General features: G+C 44.5%; 1 non-coding gene and 1 pseudogene across 1 annotated transcript; both read left to right on the top strand.

Moving 5' to 3' along the window:
• LOC127238070 (alpha-2,8-sialyltransferase 8B-like) overlaps positions 1 to 14987 on the top strand; it is a 73428-nt pseudogene that overhangs the window by 16841 nt on the left and 41600 nt on the right.
• LOC127238192 (small nucleolar RNA U109) lies at positions 4302 to 4437 on the top strand. The gene has a single exon (XR_007835908.1). It is a non-coding gene; the product is annotated as a small nucleolar RNA U109 (small nucleolar RNA).

The following is a 14987-nucleotide window of genomic DNA, read 5'->3' as shown; positions in this document are numbered from 1 at the left end:
CCACCTGCTAAGAAGAGAAGTAGAAGGTGGTTTCTGTCCCCTTTTCCCTTCATCTGTAGAAAGCACTGTTGGGCATCAGAGTGTCTGTGTCAAAGCCCCTCTTGTGACCAGATATCTACAATGAGCACACAATCTGTCCAAGAAAATAGTGCTAAAACCTCCGCCCAATTGCAGTGTGGTGTAGTCAAGCGGAGAAGTTGGTGGGTCAAGAGTTCTCTTTACCTCTGGATGATTTTAAACCCCAAAGAATAGCAGGCTCCCCACCTCCTTGGCTTCATACCAACCCACTTTTCTGAAATTTCCTACAGTAATTGATGACAGGAGACACGAGAAGAAAATGAAGCTCTGTGGTAGCCCCTTCATGTAACATGTTCAACAGCACCTAGAGTCATTGTCCACAGGATGCTCTCCAGAATCACCGACCCAAGCAAGCCCTGGGCCTAACAGGTCCCTGCCCAGAGTCTGTGCCTATCCCTGCCCCAACAAACCCTGGGGTCTGAGCTGATTGATGCCTCTGTGTGTGTAAGTGTGCGCACGTGTGCATTTGCTCACATGGATATGTGTGTTGCTGTTCATTACATCTTGGTCATCTCAGTGTGGGTGTTTAAAACAGAAAATGGCCTTCCAGTCTGAACTTCCTGCCAGAATGTGCTGGTAGCATCCAAAGTGAAGGGCCAGAACTCCATGGAGGAGGCACAGGAGTCATGATGATCAGAGGGACAGCCCTATCCCAGTGCATGCCACCCATTCCCAACACAGCTTTTCACCCTTTCTCTTGCTCTGTTTAATGAGTTTTGGCATCTGTCCGGAGTGAAGTGGTGACCAGGAACATTGGTTGTATAGTCTCACCCTCTGATATCTTCTCAGCGTGATCTACTGACTCTCATCTTATTCAGGTTAGTTCAGGTTCTGACCATTTGGAGTCTTTTAGACAGCAGAGTTCAAATCCTGCCTACTGTTTTCTCCTTGGCTGTCAATCACTGGGTATTGTTTGGGTTTGTTTTTCTTTTGCTACGATAAAACACTCTTACAAAAAGCAACTTCAGAAAGTCAAGGTATATTTAGCACACTTCCAGAGTACAGCTACTCTAATAGGGAACTTAAAGAAAAAAAAAAAAATCATGAAGTTTGCATGCTGGCTTAATCACTGGCTTGGTGACAGGCTAATACTCAGCTAACTTCCTCATATATTTCAGACCCACCTGCTAAGGTTGGTGTTGCCCATAGTGGGCTGGGCCCTCCCACATCAGTGATCATTCAAAATAGTCTCTTAGAGACAGGGTCATAGGCCAGTCTGATCCGGGCAGTCCCTCAATTGAGACTCTCTCAGATAACTCTAGGCTGTATCAGATTGAAAGCAAAACCTAGCCAGGATAACTATGATGCTCGACTTCTCTCTGTGAAATGTGAGTGATAAGAACACCCACCTTCACGGGTTGTGACAGGGATAGAGAGGAAATTCTACAAGGAAGCCCACCCATGGCAATATCTTGGGTTGCAGTAGCTAGCTGTGTGAAGTTTGTTGTGGTGGTGGTGGTTTTTATGGTTTGGTTTGGTTTGGTTTGGCTATACTTAACTGTCAAAGTGAAGTCTTCCTCAAGTCCTCACTCAGACACATGCTACTAGAATCTTCCTGGCCATAGCCTTGGAGACTCCTGTCCTCTCTGAGCTATTCCCACCCGACACCTACCTGTTGTGAGCTACAGCAGCATTTCTTCATAAAGTCACTTCTGATTTCTAAGCCAATATGGCTGGAGTTCCTGCTTTCTACACTGAACACACCATGAGCTTCCCACAAGACAGTCAGGAAGTAGTCAGAAGGACCCAAGGGCAGTACGTCCCAGTGCGTCCCAGAGCGAAACCCTGAAGAACTCTGGTGGGAGCTTCAAATGTGTGCTCATATCCCAGGAGCCCCTGAGGTTGAGTTCCCTCCTAGCAGTTGCCTTTATCAGAAAACACAGCAGAGATTTGCCAACCAGAGGCTACCATTGCTGCCATTACTGCGGTTCAGTGTGTTCAAAAGATGCCAGATAAATCTTTGACTAGCCTGTTCAGTTTTAAAGATTGGTCTCTGAATTTTAAAACATTTAATGTGAGATGATGTAGAGTGTCTTCCTAACATGCACAAAATACTTAGTTCATCCCCAACACCTCACAGAACTGGCTGTGATGTCACACAGCATGAAGTCCTCAAGAAGTAGAGGCAGAGGGGGGCTGGGAATTTAAAGTCCTCCTCTGCTATTTAGAGTTTAAAACCAACCTGGGCTACAAGAGACCCTATCATAAAAAAAAATCAACATAATACAAGTGCCCACATGCATATTTATACCAGTTATGATCTGAGGCTGGCCATTTATAGATGCTAAGTTTAATATACACACAAATAGAATAAGGCATTTTTGGGAGAGAACGTGATATTCAAAGGTACAACCATGTGATCCAGCTCACACATCCCAGGATACTCCGAGTTGCCTGGCAGAGTCAGAAGTCATGGAAAGTAGAAGAGGAAGGCAGAGGGGCATCTCAGAAAGGCTCTTGTGCTAAGAAATCCAACCCTGATGTTGAAGCTGGTGGTGCCTGTGAAGGAACTCTAAGGAGCTTACAGGAGACAGAAAAGCTGCTGAGATCTGAATTGTCTCCATGCCCCTCTCCCCCGGGGGGAGAGATGTATATCACAATAATGGGGGACACTAGCAGCTCCTCTCATTTGGGGTGATCTAAAATCCGAAGATGATGGGACTTGGAAGGGGACACATCATCATGGGAGTAGATGGGGGAGTTATGGGCACTGCCCTGCTTTTCAATGAACTAGTCAGGGTTGTCCTTCCCTGGGGGAAAGATCTAGGTGAGGGATCTGTTAGATGTAAGGCATGGGTAGGAAGCAGCCATGATGTTCATTGAGTGCAACAGTAGAAGTGAAGTTGCAAGGAGAATTGGACAATCAAGGTAGGCAGAGGAAGTTGAGGTTAGTTCATGTGCCATGCTAAGGCTGAGCAACCCTAAGGACTCGAAGCAAATGGGGGGGAAAGAAGTTTCGTGGAAAAGCCAGAGGAAGTGTTGCCACAACATGAGGCGGGTCCCTGAGACGCTTCAGAGTCTCACTTGGTTCATGGGCAGTGCATACAATAAAGACTTGGTTACATTCTCTTGACAAAAGCAACTTCAGGGAGGAGTTTATTTCAGCTCACAGTTGAAGGTACCATCTGCCATGACTGGGAAATCAAGTCTGCAGGAGTCTCAGACAGCTGATTACATTACCCTGGTAGTCAAAGGAGACCAATAATATAAACTTCTGCTCAGTTCCTGCTCTCCATTTAGGCAATCCAGAATCCCATACAGGGAATGATAGCACTCACCATGAAGAGGTCTTCCTACTTCAATTAATCAAGATAGCCTTTACAGGCACATCCAAAGGCTCTTCACCTAGGTCATTCTAGATTCTGCTGACTTGACAGCACCAGCCATTACACTTGGTTTGTACTACTCAATGAGGGACCAGGCCTCTCTACACAAGGATTCTGTCTTGCACAGTCCCATGAACTATGGACATGTGACATTAAGATGGGTCTTCTATGTGAAGAAAAGAAAATGCACAAAAAATAATCCCCAGCAGCTCTTCCCTGGATAGACCCCAGCTCCACATCTAAGAAGGCCACAGAGCATTAGGAAGCATGGTCCTGCTATGGCTAACTCTCTCTCTTCCTTCATGGCTTCTGATGGTACCCTAATGGGTTGCCCTATGGAAAATCAGCTGTCCCAAGAGACTTCTGAAGATCAGCAAGTAATCACTGGTTTATTCTATTCTGAAGGACAGTGGCCATCACCTTCAATAACACTGCAACCAAACATTCACATGGCCTTCTATTTGAAACCTACAAAACCTAACTTACAAAGAGGATATCAAGACCAAGAAAGAGTCAGGGTGTAAGAGCAGAACCCATGGGGAGCTCCAGCTCCAGCCCCCTATGCAATGGTCCCACTGTACCTCTTATCATCTAACAGAAAGACTTCCTGAGTGGTGACCAGCATTACTGCAGGGGGAGAGGGAATGGCCATTGTCCGAGGACCAGGCAAGTTCAGAAAGAAACACATCAAACACCAAGAAGAAAAGCACCTTCAAAGTCTTCCCTACCCGGGTGTGCTCCAGAAATTCTGTCATGAAAAGGCAGCAGCTACCGTTAATAGGGATGCTGCTGCGTCTGAATGCAAGGCCATCAAGAAAGGAACAAAAGCAAAAGAAGAAAGCCTGGTGAACATGGAGGTTTTTCAAGTAGCCGCCAGGCAGGTTTGAGAGCAAAGTGTGGCATGACGGACAGGCATTCTGTCCCTCTTTAAAGAGCATGGATTTATCCACACCTTACGACATGAATGAAATGAGTTTTTAGGGCTGTCAACTCTCTGGTTAGGGTTCTGAAGTAGTATGCTTCTTCCTCAATAAAAGAGAGGGGAATGGCAGCCAGAGTTAAGGCAGTAGAAGGACTGGCAATAATGGATGCAAAACAATTGGGTCATAGACTGAGTATGTTTCCAAGCATAGCCTCTAATGACCGAACCACACTTCACCTGATCAGTATGATGCAAGTAGGATGTCTAACTTGAATATTTTCCTCAACTGTCTGCTCAGCTGTCTCACTACTGGTTGGTTGGTTGGTTTTGCTTCCTCTAAATTTGCTTGCACACCTATGACTGCACACTCATTTCTCACCTGCAGCTAATGAAGGGGAGGTACAAGGCACCTTCTCACAGATACATGAAATCTCTCTCACCTCACTTGGGTGACATCATGAAACCTCATGTTCTGGGCTTATTCGCTAGGCGATCTTGGGCAAATCCTGAAGCCCTTTTGAGCTTTGGACATCCTAGCTCTAAAAACAGTAAGAAATAAGAAAGTGAATGTACCATATTTCTGGTACTGTGCCTGGTATATGGTAAGACTCCACATGTGAGACCATGACTATTTTTAATGGCTCTTGGAGTCTTCATATCCTTTTAGGCAGAGTTTTGTCTACATGGCCAAGTGGAAGCAAGAACTGTCACCTGAGACAATGAAGACATGACTCTAGGGTGTAAACTTTAGTAGTAGAAAGGAGACTGACGGGGAGAACATGCATACATATACACTCTTTTAACAATGTTTTGTATTTGGAAATGTTGCAAATCTAAATTCTGTAGAAAAAAATAATAGGTTATTCTAAGCAAAATCTGCTTGGGATAAATATAAAGAAAAATTGAAATTTTAAGAATTTCATTTTAAGAGCACTGAAGCATGTCAGGGAGGGATTTTATGCCATTGCAGATAGAACCTTTAGGTGTTAAAAGGGAACAATTAAAATACTGCATCTCTTAGCCAGAGGACTGATGAAGAGTCCTGTGAACTCTAAAACACCCTCTACTTGCAATAATGCTTTGTGTTTCTTCCTGATAGTGAGCTTCCTCCAGGGTGTGCCAATGGATGCATTTTCTAGCGGAGAGAAGGTCTTGTTCAGGGCTTCCCAGTGAGTCAGGCAGAGGCTAAGGACCACACCCTGAAAATCCACAATGTTCTATCCTAGAAGAGAGAAGTAGCTACCACTGGCAAGTACTGCTGAAGGCTGAATAAGATGGCATACTGGTCAGTTTTTGTGAACTTGACACAAGCTGGAGTCACCTGGGAAGAGAAACCTCATCAGTGTCTGTGGGCATTTTCTTGATTAATGATTGATGTGGGAGAGCCCTGTCCACTGTGGGCAAAACCACTCCTTGGTATGTGGTTTGGTCCTAGATTGTACATGAAAGCAGGCAGAGCAAGCTACAGGGAGCAAGCCCATAAGCAACACTCTCCCATGGCTTCTGCTTCAGTTCCTGCCTCCAGGTTCCTGCCTTGAGCTCCTGCCCTGACTTCCTTCATGGGGGACTATAAACTGTGAGCCAAATAATCACTTTCCTTCCCACCTTGCCTTTGTTCATGGTGTTTATCAGAGCAATAAAATGCAAACTAAGGCAGATAATGACTGAGCAATGCTCTTGCAAGGTGGTCCTACAAGAAACATTTGAATAGAAATAAGGCAGATTGGAGTGGAACAGAGAATGTGGTGGAAAGGAAGAGGCAGCTAATAGAGATGAGACTTTAAGAACATTTGCAAAGTGATGGGAAGAAATATAGGACTGGCAGAGGGGAGCATGGAATTGAAGGCTGTTTAAGATTAAGGCAAGATTAAGTGAATATATGTGTAAATGATAGTGGATGGGTGTGAATGAGCCTGAAGCTTGGATGGTAGTTCAAATCTGGGCTCTTCAGCCAGTTTTTTCTGAGTTCAGATCCCAGGTTCTCACTTACTATGTGGCTCCGATCACATTTTTACATTCTCTGTGCCTCCACTTCCTCTTCTGTAGAAATGGATGTTTGTTCTTCCCTCAAGGACTGTAGTGAAGTAAGGTAAGGTTCATGGAACTGAGCCTGACTTACAACAGCTCTATAATAAGTATCAAATTATGCAGCTAGTGGGAATTGTTGAGTTTGTGGGAGACAGAAGACAGGGTGGAAGGAGAGCCTCAAGGCAGACGGGATGTGGTTCAGAGGCACTGGCTTTGGATGAGGAGACAGCTGGTTCCTCTCTTGTAACATGAGAAAGGTGGGAGGCTGAGTTCTCCTATTAATGAATATTAATTGAACCCTGGAGGCAATGTGTTCAACACCACGGGATGGGGGGGGGGGTGGCAAAATTAAGGCAGACATGCTTCCATCATGGAGCTAACCCTGTAGTGGAAGACGGTACCTTTACTAAGTGAGTGTGGTGGTTAAAACTTGGAAGTGATGGAGAGTGAGGAGAACCACTGTGACACAGTACAGGGCAAAGTGGATGCTATTTTAAATGATGGCCAGGAAAGGCCTTGCTACACAGATGACATTTACACAAAGATCTGAAAAGGGAAAGTGTTCCGTGGGGATCTCCCTGGAGCAAACATCCCACAGCTAACACAAAGCCCAGACCCGGAGCATGTCTGGTGGATGCATGGCATATGTCTGAATTCTCCATCCTTCCTCCCAAGCTCTGCTCTAGGAAGCTGAGCCTTCTCTGGAGAAGAACGACACTTGCAACTGTTTTGTCTCATCTCTTCATCCCCCAAGTCTCTCCTAGAACACAATGGGTATGCAGGAAGTATGCTTCCTATGGAAATACCGGCATGAGCAGGATCCCAGACCTATGTTTGACCATGGTCTATGGCAAGGGCACCAGAACTGACGGTAGAGAGCATGGTGCTGTGAATGGGCTAGAACAGGATGGCAGGGTGGAAGGGCCTTACTTGTAGGAAATAGGAATATATGAAGTCAGAAAAGGCTTTGTAGCCATGAGCACTGTTGGTTGTTCCTGTCGCTGTGACTAAATACATGACAAAAGCAACTTGAGGAAGATAGGGTTTATGTTGGCTCACAGTTGGAGGGATACAGCCCTTCATGATGGAGACTGCTTGGGAGCAGGGACAGGAGGCAGCTGGTCACATTGTCTTCCCTGTCACCAAACAACAAGCAGACTGTAAAACCTCAAAGCCCTCCTCCCAGTAACCCACTTCATCCCAAAAGGCTCCACCTCCCAAAGGTGCCACGCCTTCCATAACAGTGTCATCATTTGGGGACCACATGATAGAACACACAAACCCACAGAAGACACTTCGTAGTCAAACAATACCTTACATTTACAAGTTACTGGAGCTTGAGAGATGGCCCACTGGTTAAGAGCACCTCTGGTCCTTATAGAGGCTCAGAGTTTGGTTCCCAGCACTCACAGTAGGTGACCCACAGCCTATCACTCCAGCTCCTAGGGATCCAATGACCTCTTCTGGCCTGAGTGGATACATGCATGTTCACGTGCATACTAGCACACACTTACACATAAGTAAAAATTAAATGTTTTTTTATATGCCTTTTCAACTAGCTTTTCACTAGTCCCAGCTCATTTATTAACATAGATGTACACAACTTGGAGTTTTAAGTGCTTTGTTACCTAAGTCTTTCAACCATAGGGATTTTAGAATGCAGCATTATTTTAGATAGCTATATATAAAGTCAGTCTTCTTTAACAATTTGGAGGCCAAGTCCCACATGAATTGGTAACCCCCGTGTATGCATCTTCTCAGGTCCATGCCTCTATTCATTCACTCTGAAAGCATCTGGCTTGACTGGTAAATCATATTGCCTCCCCCTGATTAGAGGTAAGAAGGAAGAAGGGCCCGGAATAAGCCTGGTGTGACATGCTGGCATCCAAGAGGCTTGTTTACTTGCATTTTGATGAGCAGAAGCCTATAAGTACTTTTATATGAAGTCTAGGGAAATTGGATGGAACATAAACAAAGCTCTAGGTTCTCAGGGATGTTTTCTCAACTTAAGCAGAGGGGAAAGCCGTGAGTGAGCTAGTACCTTTTTGTACAGCAAGGGAAGCTGATTGACAAGAAAAAAAGTTGGCAGAAATCAAAGCGAATGTATAAATCAAATTAAGCTAGTATTTAAAATAGGACGGAGGATAACAAGGGAAGTGCTGAGAAGTAGAGGAGGAGAGCTCAAGGGCACAGAAAACAGACAGCCATTAGCTGAGTTAACCTTTGGTTTCAGCCATACTCTTGGAAGCCCCAGTGCCAGAGACCTCAACTGTTACAGAAGCAACGCTGTCAAGGCTGACACCTATACACATCTCCAACTTTTCTGTGTCCCATGGAGCCTTCATATCTGTGGGGCTTAAGCCCTCTATAAGAATAAGTCTTGCTGTATAAAAAAGGAATCTGGGATACTGGTGAGTACATTGTAAAGCTGTTAGGCCTGACCTGTGAACCAGTAATGAGAAAAACTGTCAATCTGCATGGGTGACACCAAGAACAAATTGTGTTACTTCCTGTGAAATTCAAGCCATTAGGAAAAATGTCTCATGCTGTCGCTCTACATCCTGAAATGGTCACTGACCAATTCCAGTGTGACTGTGATGGCACCACGCTGGTGATGAGCTAACCTCGCTGGAGTTTATGACCTATGCTAGATCTGTGAATGCCACATAGAAGCATAGGAAGTCCTAAGGGGGCAATGTGGCAATGATGTCTCCTAGACGATAAGGAACATCATGCATCTGAAAATAGGGGTCATCAACATTCTATAGCTAGCAGGTCATATCTGGCCAGCTCCCTGGTACCAATTTCTGTCTTAGTCACTATTCTATTGATTGAAGAGACACCATAAACAAGGCAACTCTCACAAAAGAAAGGATTTAATTGGGGGCTTGCTTACAGTTTCAGAGATTAGTCTATCACCATTGTGGCAGTCCATAGGCAGACATGGTTCTGAAGACATAGGTGAGAATTCCATATCTGGATCCTCAGGCACTAGGAAAATAGGAAGCCACTGGGTCTGGATTGGGCTTTTGAAACCTCAAAACCCACCCCCCAGTAACACACTTCTTCTAACAAGGCCACACCTACTCCAACAAGGCCAAATTCCCTAATCATTCTAAAGTACTGCCACTCCCTGATGACTAAGTAACTAAGTATTCAAATATACAAGGCTATTGGGCCATTCTTACTCAAGCCACCACATGGTCCTTAGGTAGAGAATGGGAAGCAGTAAAAAGAACAATATTCATATTGTATGGTTTATAGTATGTGCTCTGGTTTTTTTTTTTTTTTTTTTTTTTTTTTTTTTCTTGATCTTTGCATTAGGTCATGTAACCTTTTCGACAACCATACCAACCAGATACTATTTCTCAACCTATCAATATGGAAACACATAGAAGCTTCTAGATAGGTAAAATGATAATCTTAAGACTGGAAAGAGAAACCAGACATTAGAGCTTGCTCTCAGCCTGTTCCCCATTACTGTAAGGGCAAAGCCTAAGTTCCAAAGACAGATTAAGGTGACACATGAGTTCACAGAGGAAAGATAAAAGATCTCAGAGGATCAGGGAAAGAGTATTAGGAGAATGAGGCCTACTACCCATACAAATGGCAGGAACAATAATATTTAATTGAGCAAAACCTTATCCATCCTGTCCCCCCCCCACCAAAAGAATTACATTCTTCTCATTAGTAGACTGGTGAAACTTCTAAGTAAAAAAACACAAAAAATTCTACTGAATTATTATATTTTTAATGTCATCAATAAAACATGTGTGGAATTTTTTTCTCCCTTATTTCTGAAGGATGTGCATATCTTTAATTTTCCCTCTTAGTTCATAAAGCCTAAAATACTTACTGTCTGGCTCTTTAAAGGAAAGCTTAACTGACACATACCCGAGAGGATATGAAACCTTGGAAGTCACTTGGATTGTGATTGGAAAAGCCAACTACAGTGTGGGTCAGACCACTCCTGCACCACAGTGCACCTGTGCAGGTCAAAGGACCATCTAGGGTGTTGGTCCTTGCCTCACATCTTGTTTGAGATAGATTGCCTTGTTCAGTAAGAGCACTGGGGCAGTACTGTATCTGATTCTATGTGTGTTGTGGGGATCTGAACTCAGATCCTTATGTCTAAGCGCCAAGAGCTTTCCCCACTGAGCCATCTCCCTAGTTCCACATTTAATGTAGTGAAGGGCAAGGTCATGAGAACTTGCAAACCTTAGAGTTTGGGAGGGATGACTGAATTTCTTGTCTCCTGATGATCCCAGCAGTTACATCACTGAAGTCTAGCTTGAAGACAAATCCAAATCCTTCATCAAGGATTCTCCAATGGCGACAACCAAAGATGGCTTGGGCCAGGATTCCTGAGATGGGATACTTAGAGCAAAGTGTCGCCTAGTTCAAGCCACATCCCGATAGAAGCATTCTTCTTGATGTGACCAAACCAGTGGTGGTCCCCAAAGGCAGTGGCACTATTAAGAGTTGTGGCCTTGTTGGAGTAGATGTGGTCTCATTGGAAGAAATGTGTCACAGTAGAGGTGGGCTTTAGGTCTCATATATACTCAAGCTACGTCCAGTGAGGCAGTCTACTTCCTGTTTCCTGCATATCAACATGGAGCAGCTCCTCCGGCACCATGTCTGCCTGCATGTCCCCATGTTCCCAACCGTGATGATAATGCTCACGGTGTCTCTTCACAGCAATAAAACCCTAACTAAGACACCACCTCAATCCAAACAAGCACACGTGAACCACCTCCCACTCATATTAAGTAAGCAATGTAGTTATGGTTGCTAACTTTATGTTCAGGAACTGTACTGAATCAGTCAGTCTGGGTTCCTTGCTCATCTGAGCAAGGATATCCGCCTTTCAGAAGACAGAGACAGGCAACTAATTAAAACAATTTTGGGCAATTGTGTCCCTGAGCCATCACATGTGGGTCACCAGGTGCTCCTGTTCAAACACCAAATGGAGGATGGGGCTGTCCCCTACAAAAAGCATCTTTGTGATGCCCTGCCTCCCAGAACTTCATCATCAAATGCCAGATCTCTATGGCACACTGGTAGATGGATAAACTTTGAAAACATGACATAAAGTCAAAGAAACCAGATGTTGTGTGATTTTATCCACCTGGAATATCTAGAATAGGCAGATCCATAAGTGTTAAAGACAGTGGAATCAAAGTTATGGGCACGATGAGGAGGATTGCTTAATGGATGTAGTTTTTCTTTGGGATGAGATGTTCTGGGGATGGATGCTGGTGATGGGTGATAACACCATTAGTGTTTTACTATCCCTGTGTTGTTGCTGAAAATGACAAATATGGCCAGTTTATGTATACAGAGGAAAGGGCATCTTTAAGTCAAAACCCTTGCTCGACCCTCAGTGGGAACCCTAGGTCTGTTCCTGTGACTAAATCCAAATTGCCCCCTCTATCACCTCTTTCCTGTCATATGCCCATAGGACCATAGATTAGTGTCTATATGGGAATCAGTAGGTAGGAGCTCAGAGTTTTATGTTTGAATTGGAAAAAGATATTCAGTATCCTCCCAACAATGTGAAGCATCTACAAATTCATGAATTGCTCTGCAGTTTAATCTTCTACTCTCAAGATTAATCAACTGTTTAAGTTGGGTCCAGACTCTTAATTAAAGCTGTCAGCACCTGAAAGTTCATTTTCCGAGCCCAACTCTCTGGTGAGAAACTGCAAATATGGGAAATTCTAACACAGACACTGGGCATGACCTGGAGTGTAAGGAGCCTGATGTTCACTTATCAGAATAGCACATTGTACCTCACTAATGTATACATTAGTGACTTATCTGCTGAAATAAAAAAAAAAACAGTTAACATGAAACTTAAAACGCATGCTGGGATTGCAGCTTAGTGGGCAGAGTATTTGCTAACATGCATGAGGCCCTAGGTTGCATCATTAGCACTACAGAAACTGGGTGTATGGGGGTACATCTGAAATCCCAGCACTCCAGAAGCAGAAAGAGGAGGATAAGGAGTTCAAAACAACCTAGGTTACATAATGAGTTCAAGGCTAGCCTAGACTATGTGAGACTCTGACTCAAAAAGAAATACATAATTTTACATAATTGAGTTCTGATGCAGAAGCTGAAGCAGATCCAACGTGTGTGGTTTTGTAGTGTTTTGTTAACATGCCATCTCTTTCTTGTCTTAGTTACTGTGTACCCTCCTAGAAGAGAACATCACTGCTGTTGCAGGAAACACTTCTTTTAAAAGCTGTTTATTTTATTCATTTTCCTTATTTTACATATTGATCCCAGTTCCCTCTCCGTCCCTCCCTCCCTTCCTCTCTTTCACCCCCCCCCATGTTCCCCAACCACCCTCCCATCGCATTCCCCCCAACACTCCACATGTAAGGTGATGCCTTCCAGGAGGGGTCATCTAAATCTGTCAAGTCATTTGGAGTAGGGACTAGGCCCTCCCTCCTGTCTCTAGGCTAAGGGAGTATCCCTCCAAGGAGAATGTGCTCCCAAAGTCCTTTCATACATCCTGGTTCCACTGTCAGAGGTCCCTTAGACTGCCCAGGCCTTCTAACTGAGACCCATGTTCAGGGGCTCTGAGCCTGTCCAATGCTGGATTCCCACCTATCAGTGTGGGGGCCCATTAGGTCCTCCTTGTTCAGGTCAGCTGTCTCTGTGGGTTTCTGTAGCCTGGTCTTGTCCTCCCTCTCTGCATCTGGATTCTAGCTCGCCTCAGCATTCAGCTGTGGATGTCTGCAGGAAACACTTCCTAAATTGTCAAACTTTCAAATGCCCAAACTTTGTCAACATTCTAGCCAAGAATATGGTAGAAAGATCAAAGGGCATTAGTTATTGCTGATATTAGGACTTGTTTTAGAGGCTTTATGATATGCAAGCGCTTTCTCAGAGGGTTGTTGCTGTTGGTGGTGGTGATGATTTGGGTAGTCTAAGCATCTGTGGTTTTATAGTTCAGTCTGTGAATTATTTTCAGCAAAATTTTCATCCGATCATATTCTTTCCCTCAACTAAGCAAGTATTAGTTTATTTTAATAACATTTGAGGCAAAATGTAATCATAAACTAAAACAAACCCCTCATCAGTTTGTCTGCTTCCTTCTAAAGTCAAATACATTCCAACTCCCTTGGGTAATGGGAGAGTAATGCCCTGCCCTAGGTATTATGGCAACACGGTGTCTTGAATGGGTGTAATAGAGGTGTAGGATCAGGCATGCAGAATTCCTGGATGAGACTCTCATCATTCAAAGTCTAACTCAGTTCACTAAGCTCTGGAGCCAGGCACTCTGTGAGCTGCAGGAGTGAACAGGACAGCTCCTCACCCCATGTGGCTTATCATGTAATAGTCCCACAGGGAGAGTGCCACACCAGGGTGGGCACTCAAGGAAAGACCGGGGCAGGTCAGGAGACAGAGTGAGAGGAATAGATTGGCAAGAGCCTTTAGTGTGGCTTCTGTAAGAAGGCAACGGGCAAGGCTGGTGAGCAGGCTAGCTTGAATAATTTCTGTAGGCTGTGGAGTATAGGATATGGTCCTGGTATTCTCATATCTGGGGTTAGTGTTATTGTACAAAGGAAGAATGGCCTGTAGTGGGACCTCCATAAACCAGGTGATGGCATGTAGGCTGTCATGGCTGGCTGGTACTTGAAGGGCACATACCAATGCAAGCCTTGATTATCTGTAGGGTTAGTTAACCCTAGGGAGGGAAGATATCTGAGACAGCAAGACTCAAATGTCAAAACACATAATATGGAAAATAAACTACAAGGTTACCATTCATCCTTGAGAGATGCACACTGCAGTGGGTCCAGAAGGCAAGGAAGATGAAACTGGAACAAAACCTCAGACCTTGTCCTCTCAGCTGTGAGATGATGGAGTGAGGAAAACAAGCTGAGAAAGAAGCAGCTGCTCTCTGAGGAGAAGCCAAGAGTGCCTAAGAATGGAAATCCCAGGTAGTTCTGAGGGAGGTCCAGGTGTTGGGCTTGGGGGTTAGCATGCACGCACGATAAGAATGATAGGGTTGACTAAATTTGCTGGGAGGCACTAGGCTGCAAACAATAGTCACAACACAGGTGGTAGGTAGCAGCAAGTGCCTGCCCCACAACCCAGGTGATGCTGGCAACAGTTAGAGACATTTTTTAATTGCCACAACTTGGAGGTGAGGAAGAATTATACAGTTAGAGTGCAGTAGACAGAACTCAGAGGTGCAGCTGGACATAATGGTGCACGCCTTTAATCCCAGAAGGAACTAAGGCAGAGATAGGCAGATCTCTGTTTGTTCAAGGCTAGCCTGGTCTACATAATGAGTCTTAGGACAGCCAGGGCTACATAGTAAGACTCTGTCTCAAAAAAAAAAAAAAAAAAAAAATCAGAGGTACTATAATATAGAGATAGATGTCCCACTCCTAGCCTCACCAACAATGAGATGTCTGACTGAATGTCAGGAGTGTCAACAAGGGAGCCCCAAGTTAGAGGAGGGATTGACAAGGGAAAGTACAGGGATGTAATTGCTGAAGTCTTCAAGATTCCATGTTCTCTGCAACCTGGCTTGAGGCAGAAAAGGAGAAAGGTGGCATCTGGTATTGGTAAAGAATCTGATCCCTCTAAACTTGTCAATTAGGGGCTGGGAA

This window comes from Phodopus roborovskii, unplaced genomic scaffold (assembly GCF_943737965.1).
Source record: "Phodopus roborovskii unplaced genomic scaffold, PHOROB, whole genome shotgun sequence".
Classification (NCBI taxonomy): Eukaryota; Metazoa; Chordata; class Mammalia; order Rodentia; family Cricetidae; genus Phodopus; species Phodopus roborovskii.
Note: the sequence above shows the minus strand (reverse complement) of the source record. Positions and strands in the feature narration are given on the sequence as shown.